Below are 16,198 nucleotides of genomic sequence, written 5' to 3'. Positions count from 1 at the left end.
GCACTGGGCGATAGTTTCAAAATTTGCATGTAAAAATGGAGGCTATTTATTTTTTTATTTAAATTTGCCCCTTTGTAATTACACACTGTTTAGCCTGGAAAAGAGATGAGCAAAAGACGATGACGTTATCTAAAGGAGAATGCTAGAATTTATAACATCATTGGCTTTATATACAACATGTGATCATGAATAAGGAGAAGCATTCCATTTTTAGGATTCTGTGATAAGGGATGATTGCAGAGTTAGCTCACCTCCCATCTCTTCCCTCCCAGTACTCCTGCCTTCCTCCTCCTTTCTCCTGTCCCTCAACATGAGTGGCATACCTTGCTCTTCTAGCATGTAAGAAGCCCAAACTCTTCACCCACGGTCCTATGCCCAAATCAGAGAACACAGTCACTCTAGGTCACTGCATGAGTCCTTGACCCTGTCCTGCTCATCCTTTTGCACACTGTCTCGCCAATGTTGATTCCTGACCAGCCAGAGAGAACTGCAAGGACCAGCAATAAGGCTCATAAAAGGAAGATAAATTCCCAGCTGGGAGGAGTTAGGGCCAGTGGACACATGTTTAAGTTAGATCCTGACCTGGTATTACTTCCGGGGGCCAGAAACCCAGCATTCTCTTGGCACAGATCCCCCATCCAACCCTTGGGAACTGGCCAGTGTTTAAAATAAGTAACATGTTAGGATAGGAAAAAGAAGGATCCAGGTTAGAGATAAAAAATATAGAGAGTGTGCTTCATATTAATGTGGCATGGAGAACTTTTGGTGAAATCCTGGCCCCACTTAACACAATGGCAAAACTCCATAGAGTTCAATGGCACCAGGATTTCATCTTCTGTGTTTAATGATGGTAGCTAAGGCTAAATTCTACTTTACACATGCTGTATGAAGCATCTGGAATACATTAATAGTAAGCTCAAAACCAGCCAATTATATGTAAAAGGTGAGAAGTGCCTCATTTTTTCCCAGGTAGTTTTCAATCCTTCATTTACATCTAGATGCTGTATGTGATGTTTAATGCATCCATCCTCTTTCGAAAATAAAGCAATCTGTTGGTTATTTACTGGATACAAGCCATTTCTATGAGTCAGACCCATGTGCTTGAGAAACCAAAAAATTATTACACTGCTCTTCTAGCAGACACAATAAACCACTAGTCAAGGCAAAAGATAGAAGAGGATCTGATACAGATTTAGCAGAAGGAAGCAGCATATGGCATTAGTGGGCACCTGTGGATACAGACCTGAAAAATCAAGACATTTTAATGAAGAAACTAGGTAAGACAAAGGGAAGGTAAGAGATTTTCACTGACCCCACTTGTCACTGCTACCATGATACAGTGAATCCTGCAAAACATTTCTAGAGGACGCTTTTCCTAATTAATTCAAAGAGCTAATACTAAGAGGCAGGGAGATGACTCAGATAAAAACTCTGAATTAGAAAAGACAAGTAGTCCTTTGGCAACTGTGTGTGAAGGGTTGCATTAATATGCTGCTTTATGTACTGGAATTTTCCTATCTGCATATTTCCTTCTGATTCAGTGTGCTGTTAAGCCTAGAGGAGATGCTGAATTCTTGCAAACATGACATGGTCTGATATTTTAAAAGCTACTGTATTTAGTGCAGTACTTCTATAAGTCCTTTTTAAGTTTAACTCTCATGAAAGTGAGGAGCTAATCATATCAATAGGAGCCAAACTACACAGGCCCAGACTGTGACACCTTTTATTCACATTGGAGTAATACCTTATTCCTTATACAGTCTCACTGAAATCAATGTAAATAAAGACATTGCAGTCTGGCTCACAGAGGGCAGATGAAAACTTTTAGATAGAACATCTTTCAAATACACCATAAACCAAAACACTACAGGGCAGGAGAGATTTTTCAGCTAAGATCTGAAACAAATTTAAAGAATAATTTCTAAGCATGCTCCACGGGGATCCTCCTACAAGAACTGGTCAAAAAATATGAGTTGTTTTTGTTGCCTATTTTTTAAACATTTCTGGTTTTTCAAAGTTTCCCTGTGAAATGTTTGAGGTTTATTGGCAAAAAACTGAAAAGAAAATATTTTTGTTTTTTCCATTTTTACCAGCGAACGGAGTGGGGAGGGGGAGAAAAGGAGAGGATGGATCCCCCCTCAAAAAACCCAAATTTTCTTTGGGAAACCTAAATATTTCAAATGAACAAAAATGTTCTGTAAACATTTTTGTCTTAAAAATAATGACATTTCCATCAGAAAATAATTAATGGTAAAATTTTGACCAGCTCTACTTCGGAGTCCTTTATGACACTATTATACTAATTTCTATATAGCCTATTGTTATGAAACCACTAAGTATTTTTCCCGCACACCCAACAAGCACAAAGCTGTTAATTTCACAACTGTATGAAGAAGATTTAAAAATGATTCTTTACCACACAGAGCAAAACCCTCCAATAACTACCTTACAATCTGAGACTGAGCATGTGAGGATTCTTTTTTAAACAAGGATCCCATGAATTTATGATCTCTCTGCAATATTCGAAACATGCTAAGTTTTCATTTTTTTAAAAACGATCTTTTAATGTTGCAAAGTTACAGACATCACAATGTAAACAACTGTGCTAAGAAAACTGCCTCCAGCCAAACGGCAACAGCAGGAGGGGAGAGGGGAGAAGAGGGAGGGCCGCGGAGGGGAGTGATTTAAAAGTAATTTGTTTGTGGTAGTATTTCCCCCCACAATATAATCCTTACACTAAGTATTACAGCTCCAGCTACCAGGAATCAAGACGACAAATAACTGACAATTAAGACCAGTATAAAGGCATCTGTCTATCTGTCCACTTCCAGTAAAGTCATGAAAATTCCAGAATAAGCAGATACTAGTAATGTAGAAATACTTATAGAAGGAAGGGAATGTAATCTAGGAAAACAGTGTGGTTTAGTTATAAGATATGACATTGGATGGGGAATCAGGAAAACTGGATTCTATTCCCAGCTCTTCCACTGACCTGATCTCAGGTCAGTCTGTTGTATCTCAGGCAAGTCTCTGTTTCCCTTCACACCCTTTGTTGTTGTTCTTTATTTAGACTGTAAGCTTGTTGGGGCAGGGACTGTCTCTTGTGTTTGTACAATGCATTGCAAAATAAGTGGGACCTGATCTTAGTTAGAACCTCTAGGTACTACTATAATATAAATAATATTTTTCATCAACTTTCATAAGGTTACCTGCTATTTTGAGGGCAGTACCATGTGTCTGTGTGAGAGACAGATTTCTTTTTTGTCAGGATGCCCTTTATAACTCATGCTCCTGGGCATAATTTGTCCTATCAGGCGAGTGTCTAGTCTTGGGATTGGGTTTAGGTGAGCCTCTTCTGTCAAAGATCTTTATCATCTGTCTTCCAGATCCAGCTGTCAGTCTACGTTAGAATTTTTCTGTGCTTCATTTTTGTATTCTTTTCCCGTTTATCTCAAGGGAGTGCCAGTGTCATCCAGAGAAACTTCTGCATCCCTCACGTTTATGTCACAGTGACCATTCCCCGTATCCAAGGAGGGACAACTTCAACCTCTGGGATCAGTCAATACCACTTCCAAAATGAAAGCTGCTACAGATCAACACAGGGATTTTTCCTCCCCAGGTGCCAAGCTTACTGAAATAGTAAGTGCTCTCAGCACAGGCACAAAGACTCAAACCAAACCTTGAATCATTATGTTTCCCCTCCAATATAGAAGCGGGCATTTGAAACACTTCAATTTTTTAAAGTTGCTTTCCTTTCAAAGTGTTTGAAATTTTTCATTTTTAAAGATTTTTTTGCAAATTTGGGGGATTCCCCCCCCAATCTATCCCAAACATAATCAAAATTGTGTGTTTATTGAAAACTTAGGACTTCAGTAAATGAAAACCACTGATACTTTTTCCAGCGTTTTCGATAAAATCTAAAAAGCACAAATTTGTGAGAAACAAATTTCAGCAATGTTAAAATATTTCGCACACAAAGTTGTTTGAAAAAAAATCCCATTTTCCATCAGAAAAACTGATTGTTCTTTATGATAAGGAGTGTTCAGTGGCTTCCATGTTATTTTTAAAATCACTTATGTAACACTGATTGCTTGGAAACAATATACATACTTGCTGATTTAGTCAATAGTAAGTCTTGTTTACAGGTGGTTTTTAAAGGACAAGTCTTAAATGGGGGAAGGAGGTAGACTGCAAAAGCATTTTAAACTACCACTTTTGCAATTATTATAAACTGTAACTCCACAGATTTCACTTATGTTTTGACAGGCCTGTGCCAGAGAATCTCTCTCAGAAGTGGAAGTTTGTGTGATGGGAGGAAATGCCTGAAAGGTACCAGAAGCACTTAGCAAAGCAGGAGAGGAAGGAAGAGGTCTCTGACTGCTGTACAACTGACCTTGGCTCTACCTGTGGTGTCCTGAGAGAAAGAGAAAAATACAAAAGCTAACGGAGGTAATTTGTCAATATGCAGCCATCAGCTTGAGCTGTAGGAAGACCATATTCATCATGAGTACACATAGCCAATAGGGCTCTGAAAGGTATGCCTTCTGCATTAAAATGTGTTTACTTGGTTGATTTTAGTATCTACCAGTTCCCTAAAGTGCACGGGGGCCAGGTTCATCCCCTGGGCCAACCTTCACAGGATATGGCTTTCACCCCGGGAAGGGCAGATGTCAGTACAACTGTCATCCTCCCTCGGGTATTCTGCCTGAGGGGGCAGCTTTAAAATCCAAACAGGGCACCACTGGAAGGTGCCTGGAAAAGATGATTTTTTCAAGCTGACCAACCCTCAACCCCTGCTGAGTCGGCTCTTCCTACTTTTGGATCTGCAGGAGCTGTTACCAAGCCTCTTGATAGATCAGGATTACAGGTGGCTTGCATCACTCTGTCCCTAACTTGGTAAGCTTTCTGCGGGTGTAAGTGAATTTGGATCTCCACATTTTTCAGATCCAATGGAATACAAAACGTTCTCTTTTCTTACTGATTACTACCAAATGCAAGGGTGAAACCGACCATCTTATATTCAACTAGACAGAAACTACAACCAAAATGGAATTATTTCATAACCATGGACATTTTCTGAAGGTTAAATCTTCAGCTGTGTAGTCCTTTGCACCAGATTATTTTAAAAACTGTAATAATAATAATTATACCTTTGTAGATATGATGCTCTAATTGGCGATAGCTCAAAATAGGTCTAAACCAATTGGGACAAGGCAAATCAATAATGCTACAGTGAGTAACTGTCATTCTGTTGCACCAACATCCATCAGATAAAACACTTAATTGTACATCAGTCAATTGATAAAAGGGAAATACAGTCATTTTTAGTACAGAACCACTGAATCAATACCTCCTGTTTTAAACACAAACATCTCTGCCTGGCTCTGACATTAATTACCCATAAATGTCTCAGCATTGATGTATTAGCAAGAGACCATTATCCTGTGACAGGATTTTTGTATCATTGGCATTCGCTTTTAACCCTTATACTGCTGACCATACCTCTCCCCAAAGTTAGGTCTGATCTACACTCCAAAGTTAGGTGGATGTAAGTAGCCTTGTGCTTTGACCTACTTGTGCATGTGTTTACACTTCAGTTTGTCTCATACTGATGTAATGCCCTGCTACAGTGATGCACCACCTCCCTGAGTGGCGCTGAGCCATCGTCGACGTACGGAGGTCAATTCAGCGTGAATGTAGACACTGCATTACTTATGTCAACCCTAAGAGCCCTCCAATAGCTGTTCCACAGTGCCTCAAACACATGAATCCAGAGTTGATCCTAGGCATGTGCCCAACATGTCATTAAAAAATGCCCTGCATGTTTTATCTGCAGCTGCTGCTGTTGCGCCCTTAAGGGGTTCCCCCTCCTAACCCATAGAATGCCTAAGCCAGGTAAGGAGGAGAAAGAAGAGAGCTTGGATGACATGTTCAGTGAGATCTTGCAAGCAAGTGGTGCACTAGACCACAAGCAAAGGGTCTGGAGGGCGAAAATTGCAGAGAACCTGGAGGAGGAAAGAGCAGACAGGAAAAAGACCCAGGAGTCCCAGCAGCAAAAGGAAAGGGAGTTTCACCAGGACATAATTGGGCTTCTCTGGCAGCAAACAGATGCTGCAGACTTTTGTGGACCTACAGGTTCAACAATCATGGGCTCACCTCCCTCTGCAATCTATGGAAAACTCCGATACAGCACCTCCCTATGCCCCCCTAAACATTCAACATGGCATCAGGTGCCACACCTTTATCCCTACCACTCCACACTGGGGAGGGGAGGAATATTAATGACAACCACATCTTCATATACACTGACTTTTGAGAGCCACAGTTGCTGTAAGTGTAGGTAAAATGGACATGTATGTTCTTTCCTCTTGTATTCCATTAATTTATTCAGTTTTTAATGTATTTGCTTTTAACTTGCAGAGATTTTCTTCTGCACTAATTTTGCTACTGAATAAAATTCTATTATGTGGAAAAAAATTAATCTTTATTAGTTCACAATATATGCTGCAGAATGCTTAGCAGTTCTGAACGCACCCACTTACTTGTTATTGTACAGCGCTAATTTGGTTCTTTTCACGGCTCTGCAAGTACCAGAGGATCATGTGTCCTGTGTTTGCAACACTTATGATCATAGTTCAGAGCTGTGCAGGTTCCATCTTTCTGTCTGAGGAGGGCCGTGTGGGATTTTTTAAAAAGGCACAACAATTATGGGATATAGATGAAATTATGGGATGGAGACAGTTGCATGCTGGGATACCTATCCACTGTACACTGCACTGTGCAACGACACAAGCGCTCCTGGTGCTTAAGTGCTGTGCCGACGCAAGGACCTAAGTATGCATCGTGCAAACAATATGCTAACTACCATAGTTTTATGCAGATGTAATTTGTGTTGACCAGTGTTTGTAGTGCAGATATGGCCTTCACTGCTTTCCTCATGGAGCTGTATCGCCCTTCAGTTTTACTGCTGAGAACTGTTTTTTATCAGAAATGGAGAATCATGAAGCTGAGGACATTATTTACATTAAAGGATGGAATTCCTTGGGTATTTTAAGTTTTCAGCATGAATGATTATTTTGTCTTCCTCATTTTGGGTGTGTCCCATACTCTGTGTTCCTTGCAAGGAGGAGAGGTATGCTGGTGATCGTGCATCACCCCTGCTTTACTATACTGAGTATGTATTTGAAAAATCCAGACTGAGCAGCCAGTGGGTTTTCCTTCTAGATATCTGGAATGCTTGGCAGTGGCCCTGCAATTAATTAGCAATGACCCAACAAGAATATAAAGACTGCTGAAACTATCATTATCCCAAAAGTAAATATTTTTGCAGATTAGACATTTAAACCGTTAATAAATGCTAAGAGACATTATTTGATTGACAAGGCATTATATGAAAGTGTACTTTTTTGTTTGTTTGTTTGATTTAGTTATTGCAATGGATAAGTAGCAAAAATTGCCAACTCCCTTGGTTTTATTATGAACGTTGCAATATTTGATGTTTTAGTTAAATCCCCAGCTGATAGATTCATGCAATTATGTGAGGATTTCAGCATTTAAAAAAAAAAAAACCAACAAACAACTCGTAGTTCTCATGAATGCAGAGAAAGGCTTGAAAAAACAGAACCCTAAAGCAGCAGGCAAATTAAAAAGAACCCCACACATTTATTAGTTTAAAAATCTCATGATTTCTAAGCCAATCTCATGATTTTTGCGTGCTTAAAACCGGCAATACTGCACCTATCCTGAGTGTTGGATGCTTTTGACATAATTAAAAGAACAGTGACAAAAAACCCAGCAGCCTCTCTAAAAACAAAGAAAATGCACCATAAATAACAATCAAACCCAAATATTCTCTGAACGCCCTCACAAACAACTGACCCTTATCTCATTGCCCCTCTCCCCAAAAAACTTCACCACATTCAGGTTCTGGGTTCAATCTTTGAGGAGTACTACATAGAATGAGTCTAATTCCGACTTGACAAATGCATGGATCACAGCAGCAAGGTCTGAATCTAAGAGAAACTGTTTTCGGAGTAGCAGAGCAGTAGTTTCTTTAAGAGAAACTGTCTTACTCTCAGGGTCAGATGATGATGAATAAAAGCTGTTCTGGTCACTGCTGCTACGGATTGTCTAACAACAGGTGGGGAATCCAACACCACCCCCAGATTGCAAACAAATGGTAGGCACACATCCTCAATCAAGGGGGCAGGTATAATTCCTTGCCCCATCTTTCCGTTGCTTCCTCCACCCTGAAGGCATAATCTCAAATTTACCCAGATTGTTTTTTGGAGAGCAAGGCCTCCTCCCTGCCCCAAACACATGAATCCAGAGTTGATCCTAGGCATGTGCCCAACATGTCATTAAAAAATGCCCTGCATTTTTTGGGTCTGCACTCTGTCTGCTCTTAACCCCTCCCAGCACCCACTTGTCTTCTGCAATTCCCAACTTGAAAAATTGACTAAGAAGGGCTCAGCTACCTCTGTGCTGAACCTTCGAACAACCCACACCCTTTTCCCCCTTCAATTCTTGAATGCACAGAAGCCTTCTGATCCCTCCTAAGTGACAAACTCCCTGGGGCAGCCTTCCCTAGCAGCTTCAAGGAACCTTTTGCATCCTATTGGCAAGTGGTTACATCCCTGACTTGCCCAGATCCTCTAGATCAGTGGTTCTCAACCAGGGCTATACATACCCCTGGGAATTCCCCTGAGGTCTTCCAGGGGTTACATCAGCTCATCTAGATATTTGCTTAGTTTTACAACAGGCTACATAAAAAGCACTAGCGAAGTCAGTACAAACTAAAATTTCATACAACTTGTTTATTCTGTTCTATATAGAATGCATTGAAATGTAAGTACAATATTTATATTTCAATCGATTTATTTTATAATTATATGGTAAAAATGAGAAAGTAAGCAATTTTTCAGTAATGGTTTGATGACACACTTATTTTTTGACTGACTTTGTAAGCAAGTAGATTTTAAGTGAGGTGAAACTTGGGGTACACAGATAAATCAGACTCCTGAAAGGGGTACAGTAGTCTGGAAAGGTTGAGAATTACTGCTCTAGATGAGGGTGTGTTTTGGAAGTCTGCCATAGGACACATCTCTTAAGACACACAAGATTCTGCAAAACGTATGTCAAGTTCTGAGCTGACCTGAGCCAAAGCCCATAGAAGTCACTGGAAGTTTTCCATTGACCTCAATGGGCTTTGGATCAGGTCCTTAATCTGTATGGATTGTATGTATTTCAGGGCAGGGACTGTTGCTTATTATGCTTTTGTAAAGCATCTAGCACAACAGATATCCTGGTTTAGCACAACGGAGATCCTGGTTTTGGCTAGACCTTGAGGTACCACTGGAAAAATAATAATCTATATAGTTCATTTTTGTTATTTCAAATGCCATCTAAAAAAATGTAGATCACAGACTAAGTCAAAAACCATTAACTTTACAATATAAAAGTTGGTTTAAGCCTTAAACCATGAATTATGAATTAAACCCATCTAAAGAATAGGTAAAAAAAATTCTGTATATTTTAAGACTGACCCAATTTAGTAACTCCAGACCACTCTTTTAATAGGTCAACAAGAGACTCCCTGCATGTCTCTTGTTCCTTCAAATATAATAAGATGCATCCAGCAAATGCAAGAGCAAGCAGTTTTTAATCCCAAAAGAGATAATTGGAGAACATGATGTGTAAACCCAAACAGGAAAAATATATTTAGCACTATTAAACATTGCTGACTTCTCCTGTTTAATTCACAGGTTTCCGACATAGTCAAACCGTAACACAGAGAGATAGCCCTTAAATCTCGGAGACTAGCAACAAGCAAACGTTTTTGCATGGTTGTGTCTGCTCAAGCTTGTAAAATACAAGTCAGCAACGGATGCCTGCAGTTTCTATGGCATTTTCTTTCATTTCATACTGCAAGGGACAATATAACTGTTACTGTATCCAAATCAGTGTTCCAAATATCACTGAATGGATATAAAAGCCGCTTGTCTATGTATGAAGAGGGGTTATCTTTAAAAAAAGAAAGGAAAAAAAAAAGCCTTGGTTTATAATCATTCAGTTCTCCAAAATTTCAGATGAACCCTTTTCTGCACTCTGGGATATAGGATGAATCCATCTTTTCCCTGAAACTCAATGGGCCTCTAGACACATGTTTGCCCTTTGTACTCCTCCAACCCCTCCCCACCAGCCCAGAAGGGAAAAATATGAATTAATTAAAAGGCATAGAAGTCTCATTGAATTCTGAATAAATTATTAATGTACAACCCAGACCTTCCATATTTACATTCCCCTCCCACTGCAAAATGTAAACAATTCAGTTGTTTATTTGCTTTTCATTTCAACTCATATGCAGCCAATTCAAACCGCAAGCTAATTTGAGAGAAGTTATAAAAGGGACTGAACTGACTCATTGTAACAAGCCTGAAAATATATGAATTGCTTTATAAACACTTTTAAAACATTTGGCATTGAGTGATGAATGAAATGTTTGCCAAAAATGTTCATGCACTTTTAATGTTAGAAGTACAGAGCAATGAATTACAATTTTAATGCAGCCAAGAGAGAGGTTCAATGCACTAATATGTTTCTCTAGTGTACTGTTCTGTCCATGCCTACGCTCCACTTTTAAATCCTGTTCTGTTACACTATTTAGAGATGGCATCCAAGTCTCTGCACCACTAGTCTGATGTGACTCTCGTGGGATTTGCATGAACTAGGGCTGAACAGAGCAAAGTGCACAAAAAAGTAATGTTTCATTATTCTGTTGCATGCAAACAATGGGTAGCAATAAGTCACCAACACACACATCCATTTCCAAGCACGTAAGTACAGATCAGTTTCCCGGTAAAGGTATCAGGTTTTGACAACCATAGGTCATTTATATATGAATAAATTAGATAGGACCAGATTCTGATACCCATATACTGAATAGTACCTTATTCTGGGTTCAGTCATGGCTTTGCGATGAGCTCTGTGTTAGAGGCAACATGTTGCTGCACTGTCCTGAAAGCAGCCCAAGCTGCACCCTCCTTAAAGTAGTCCCAAACTCTTTCCTGGTCTCCTAGCTGCTCTGGGGAGTGAGTATGGTGTACTGGGTGGATGCCTGGAACAGTGTACTCTCCCTAAGATGGCCGCATAGCTGCACGGCTGATGCATAGTGGGGGATAGAGTCAAGGCTCCACCTACTCACTGTCCTCTTGCACTCGGAAGGGGCATATCAGCTCTGTGGAGCCTGCATCATGATGTGGGTAACCGGTAGATGGATGTAAGAGGGTGTTGAGCCCCATTATGCCTCTGTGCCACTGTATAGTCTAGATTAGAACATAATTTGGCGCTCTGTGAAAGCCCTGCCTGACTTCAAGGGACTGTTGTGGGTAAGGTGCTACTCAGTGGAATAAGGAAGATAAGGTGTGGCCCATAGTGTTGTGGCTTTTTGAGTTTCGTTTGTTAACGAACAAGAATTGTGCTGATGGCAGGTGGCAGTCTGAAAGGTCCACCCCAGAGACCTTCTACATGTTTCCCAAGATACCCAAGCAAGGGAACCCAGACAGACCCATCTGTAACAGCGTCAGCCAGAAAACAGACAACAACAACATAACAGCCAGGGAAAAACACTTTTCATAAAATGATAACTTCATATCTGACCTCTCAGTCCTCATCCTCAAAGGAAGACTGCACAACACCTTCAAAAGACGAGCCTGAGAGCTTAAATTCATAATTTTGCTGGACATTAAAAATCATGATCTTAATAAAGACACTGGATTTATTGTTTATTACAACAAACTGTAACCGACGAACCCCCTTTTTTGTCCTATGACTGCAGAGGAGTTAATGGACCACTTCACCTTGGATGATCTCTTGCAACATATCTTAACTACTTCTACTGAACAATCTGTTCCACCTCGTATTTCACGGTGACACTCTGAGCAGCTATCTCAGACCTGTGCAAAATGCATGTTAACAAAACAGCTGATTTTTAAAATGTACTGTCTTTCATAGGGCACATTGTAGCACATAATAAACAATCATGCCGTGATATTCAGTTTACAGTAATATATTAAAAGTATTCCATCAATGGATCCTACACAGAGCACATCCTATATTTGCTGTTCAACAAGTTCTATCCAATAAAAAGTCGTTATCACTGAAGTAGTGATATATTGCTCTTAACACGACTTCTAATACATAGCCATGAGAGCAAAACTCAAGAGGTTCGTGATTTCATCAGAACTCAAGAGTTACATTAGTCACCGCTTTCCTTTATGTTTTATACAGTGTATTTGAAGTTCCATTAGGGTTTTAACAAGTTTTTTTCCCCCCTCTTTTAATTATGGATACAGGAACGATTTTGCATATCTGAGATTGTTAGAGATGTGTAATGGCACAAGAAAGAAAGAAAGAAAAAAAGATCAGACCCAGTGGACCAAATGCTGATCTCTGAACCACTGACTGTAATGGGAAGTGTGCAATCATATATCTCCCAGTAACCCTGAAAATTTAAGCAGTATAGTTTTACTTAAAAACACTGAAGAAGCAGCTTGTTAGTGGAACTTATGGAACCACTTTTCTGGTTAGAGACTGAAAAACATGTTTGCAAACCTTGCAGCTTTCCAGAATAGAAACTCATATATAGTTAAAAACATAGACCCTGACCCTACAAACAGATATGTACTTAACTCTTCTCGTGTGAGTAGATCCACTGAAATCAATGGGACAACTCATATGATTAAATGGAGGAGGCTTTGCAGGATCATGGTCACAGTGATATCAAGTTTTAGTAATAAATGTAGGAGTATTGACTGAGGAAGGTTTTTAAAGTTAGTATAGAACAGTAAACAAAAAGGATACGGTTATTTCAGGAAACATTCATGAGAATAACTTGGAGTTTAAAAAGGCAATCTATATGAGACAGGGTTAACTTTCCACTCATTATGACTGTTATTAAATGGTCTTCTCTGAATACCTTGCAAAATTCCTTTTCTCTGACTGGTGCACCAATAATAGTTATTAAATGCTGTATTTGTTTTGTCTCTGCCATGGCTGCAGACTCAATTGCATTATTTAGAGCAGTATCATTTGAGTGAGAAATCCATTATTCACTTTTTTTCCCTCAAGGGATATTTCAGAAGTCAGAGAAGGTATTCAAAACCTGTTTATAAAACATAGGTGGGTGAATCATTTTCATAACTCCATAATTTTACTCCCATCTCCATATCTTTCCTCACCAGTGAACTTCACAACCCTAGGGGAGGAAGAATCCACAAATATGATTTCCCTTTACTGCATTTAGCAATCCATACCCACGCAAAACATATTCACATCCACAGTGTATATAAATTAGTCCTCTGGTGGAGTTCAACTAGTGCTAGGGGCCCTTGTACTGTTTTCCTCACAGTGGTGGGCATTTCCAAAAGTGTTACAGTGCCAGGTGTTATGGTACACTTCTCCACAGTCCGTTTTAAAGAGGTTGCAAGGAAGAGAAACATGCAATGTTGTAATTCCCATTGCTCTAGGACAAAATTACTCCTGGACATATTACCTCAGTCAATGGAGACAAAAGGAAAACATCCAAGCAACATGTTTATTGATTTGAGCACAGTCAATACCCAGCTTTTTTGGCTCTCCAGTCAAAAATAATTCAAGCAGGAAAACATCGGTTTCTTTGGGCTAGTCTACACCACAGACCACAGGGGTGCAAATTGAAGAGCACGTCAGAGTGTTGCGATCTAACTGCCCCATGTGGATGCTGCTGGTGTGAACTAAAAGGTACCTAGACAGGTTTCAGAGTAGCAGCCGTGTTAGTCTGTATCCGTAAAAAGAAAAGGAGTACTTGTGGCACCTTAGAGACTAACAAATTTATTAGAGCATAAGCTTTTGTGAGCTACAGTTCACTTCATCGAATGCATGAAGTGAGCTGTAGCTCACGAAAGCTTATGCTCAGATAAATTTGCTAGTCTCTAAGGTGCCACAAGTACTCCTTTTCTTTTTAAAAGGTACGTAGTTCGGGTTAACATAGTAGTCTTACAAAATAGGTACCTTTTAGTTTGCACCAGCAGCATTCACACAGGGCATTCCACACACAACACTTTGGTGTGCTCTACAGTTCATCTCCCTGTACTCTGCATTGTGGCACAGCGTAGACAGAACCTTACACAAGCTAGGGAACCAAACCAGCTCTCCTTGGTTTCATGGATTTACTTGGATGAGAGAATTTATTTTTCCTGGGTTCCAGCTTCTCTAATTAATAGATCTCCATTTTTGAATATTTAGTAGGCCGACGTTTTTAGATACAGATTCACTGTCAGTTTATGAGCTTGCCTGTAAAATCATCATTTAATCATTACATAAGTTGTTCATTCACCTCAATTTTCCATTTCCTTTAATGTTCTTAAAGTCGGTGTTGGTGGGACCTCCAAAATCCAAAAGCATAATCTCAGGCGAGATCCCTAATATACAGTTCTTTATGAACCTTGTGCAAAGCTCCTTCATTCTCATTGTATTTGCTTAGAGCCCTTTGGGGAACCAAGGAATTCTGTTTTCTGAGTGTTGCTTCTAGCTCAAGTTATTGAATATTTTTTTCTGTCAATATTACTTTTCAAGTCTATATTACCTTCCTCTACAGTCAATGGGCTAAGTTATGCCTCTCAGGAATAGCCCAGCACTGTGGGCAGGGTTAGTTGGGTTACATGACATTAAAAAGACATGTTTTAGTACAAACTTTCAAAACAAAATTCATCTTCAGGTGAACCACTTGGAAGATTTCAGACCAAAAGTTAAAAGTTTTAGAAAGGTCTAAGTGGCAGAGGGGTCAGAAAAGAAACACACAACCTTAACTATAATAGTCATTACATCTGTAAGCACATAAGATAACAAAGGCCATACTGGGTTAGACCAATAGTCCATCTTGCCCAGTATCCTGTCTTCTGACAGTGGCTGGTGCCAGATGCTTCAGAGGGAATGAACAGAACAGGGCAATTATTGAGTGATCCATCCCATTGTACAGTTCCAGCTTCTGGCAGAGCTCTGGAGAGCTTTAGGGGCACCCAGAGCATGGGGTTGCTTCCCTGCCCCTCCTGGCTAATAGCCATTGATGGCCCTATCCTCCATGAACTTATCTAATGAACCCAATTATACTTTTGACCTTCAAAACATCCTCCGGCAACAAGTGCCACAGGTTGACTGTGCGTTGTATGAAGAAGTACTTTCTTTTGTTTTAAACCTGCTGCCTATTCATATCATCAGGTGACCCCTGGTGCTTGTTTTATGTGAAGGGGTAAACAACACGTCCTCATTCGCTTTCTCCACACCAGTCACCACTTTATAGACCTCTGTCATATCCCCCTTTCCCAGCTGAACCCTCCCAATCCTTTTAAATCTGTCATCATATGGAAGTTTTTTCATACCTCTAATCATGTGATATGATTGCTATGGTAGTGGTGAGTGAGTGAGTAAAAACCTTTTTGCTATGAGCACCATTTCAACGAAAAACTGGAGCAGAAGCAGGCCCCCAACAGCTGAGGTTCAATTTAGAGATTCTTTCACAGCACTTGCCTCGAAAACACCTGGCCTCTGCCATCAACTGCCAGTTCCAAAAATGCTATAAATTCACCAATCAAAAGCCACACACTGCAACATTTTAAAAAGTTTCATTAGTTGGCTAGAATTCACCAGATCAAGCTGGCAAATTACATTGTCCAATAAATCAGCTAGAACACGAAAGCATCTGACATTAGGAAAACAGCCTTTTCGCGTGAAATGATTCTTCTCTTTCACCATCCCAGTGGCTATGCTTACATTATTTACTGGTCCTGCTGTGCCTCTCCCACACCTGCTGATCTTGGCATCCTATTCCAACTAGCACAGGTTAATCAGATTTCTACTCCCACCATCAAAAACCTGTATAATATCTACTCAATTCCACTTTCATTCTACACAAAAGCTATGTCAGCTTGCAGAAATCAATGTCCCAAGCCAACAGATCAACTAAGATTTCCAAACAGAACCACTTTGCAAGTGAGAGGTTGGGGAAGAGAGAAAAAATAAAACTGAACAGATAAGCAGCCTCCTTGTGTTGTTCTATGTATCGTCAATAGGTATTACATCATATGATTAGCACCCTTTGTCCCTCCCCAGTCCCTCCTCCCAAAATATATTCACAGCACTGCTGTTTGTATGTATAGGGTTA

General features: G+C 39.9%; 1 protein-coding gene and 1 long non-coding RNA gene across 6 annotated transcripts in view; one reads left to right on the top strand and one right to left on the bottom strand.

Annotated features, from left to right (window-relative positions):
* ELMO1 (engulfment and cell motility 1) overlaps nucleotides 1-16,198 on the bottom strand; it is a 418,423-nt gene that overhangs the window by 157,410 nt on the left and 244,815 nt on the right. The gene's annotated exons all lie outside the window — the stretch shown is intronic.
* On the top strand, nucleotides 1,159-6,297 carry LOC141981621 (uncharacterized). The gene is made up of 4 exons (XR_012637859.1): nucleotides 1,159-1,277; nucleotides 3,457-3,639; nucleotides 4,267-4,449; nucleotides 5,837-6,297. It is a non-coding gene; the product is annotated as an uncharacterized LOC141981621 (long non-coding RNA).

This window comes from Natator depressus, chromosome 2 (genome assembly GCF_965152275.1).
Source record: "Natator depressus isolate rNatDep1 chromosome 2, rNatDep2.hap1, whole genome shotgun sequence".
NCBI classification, from domain to species: Eukaryota; Metazoa; Chordata; order Testudines; family Cheloniidae; genus Natator; species Natator depressus.
This window is presented reverse-complemented; position numbering and strand designations above follow the sequence as displayed.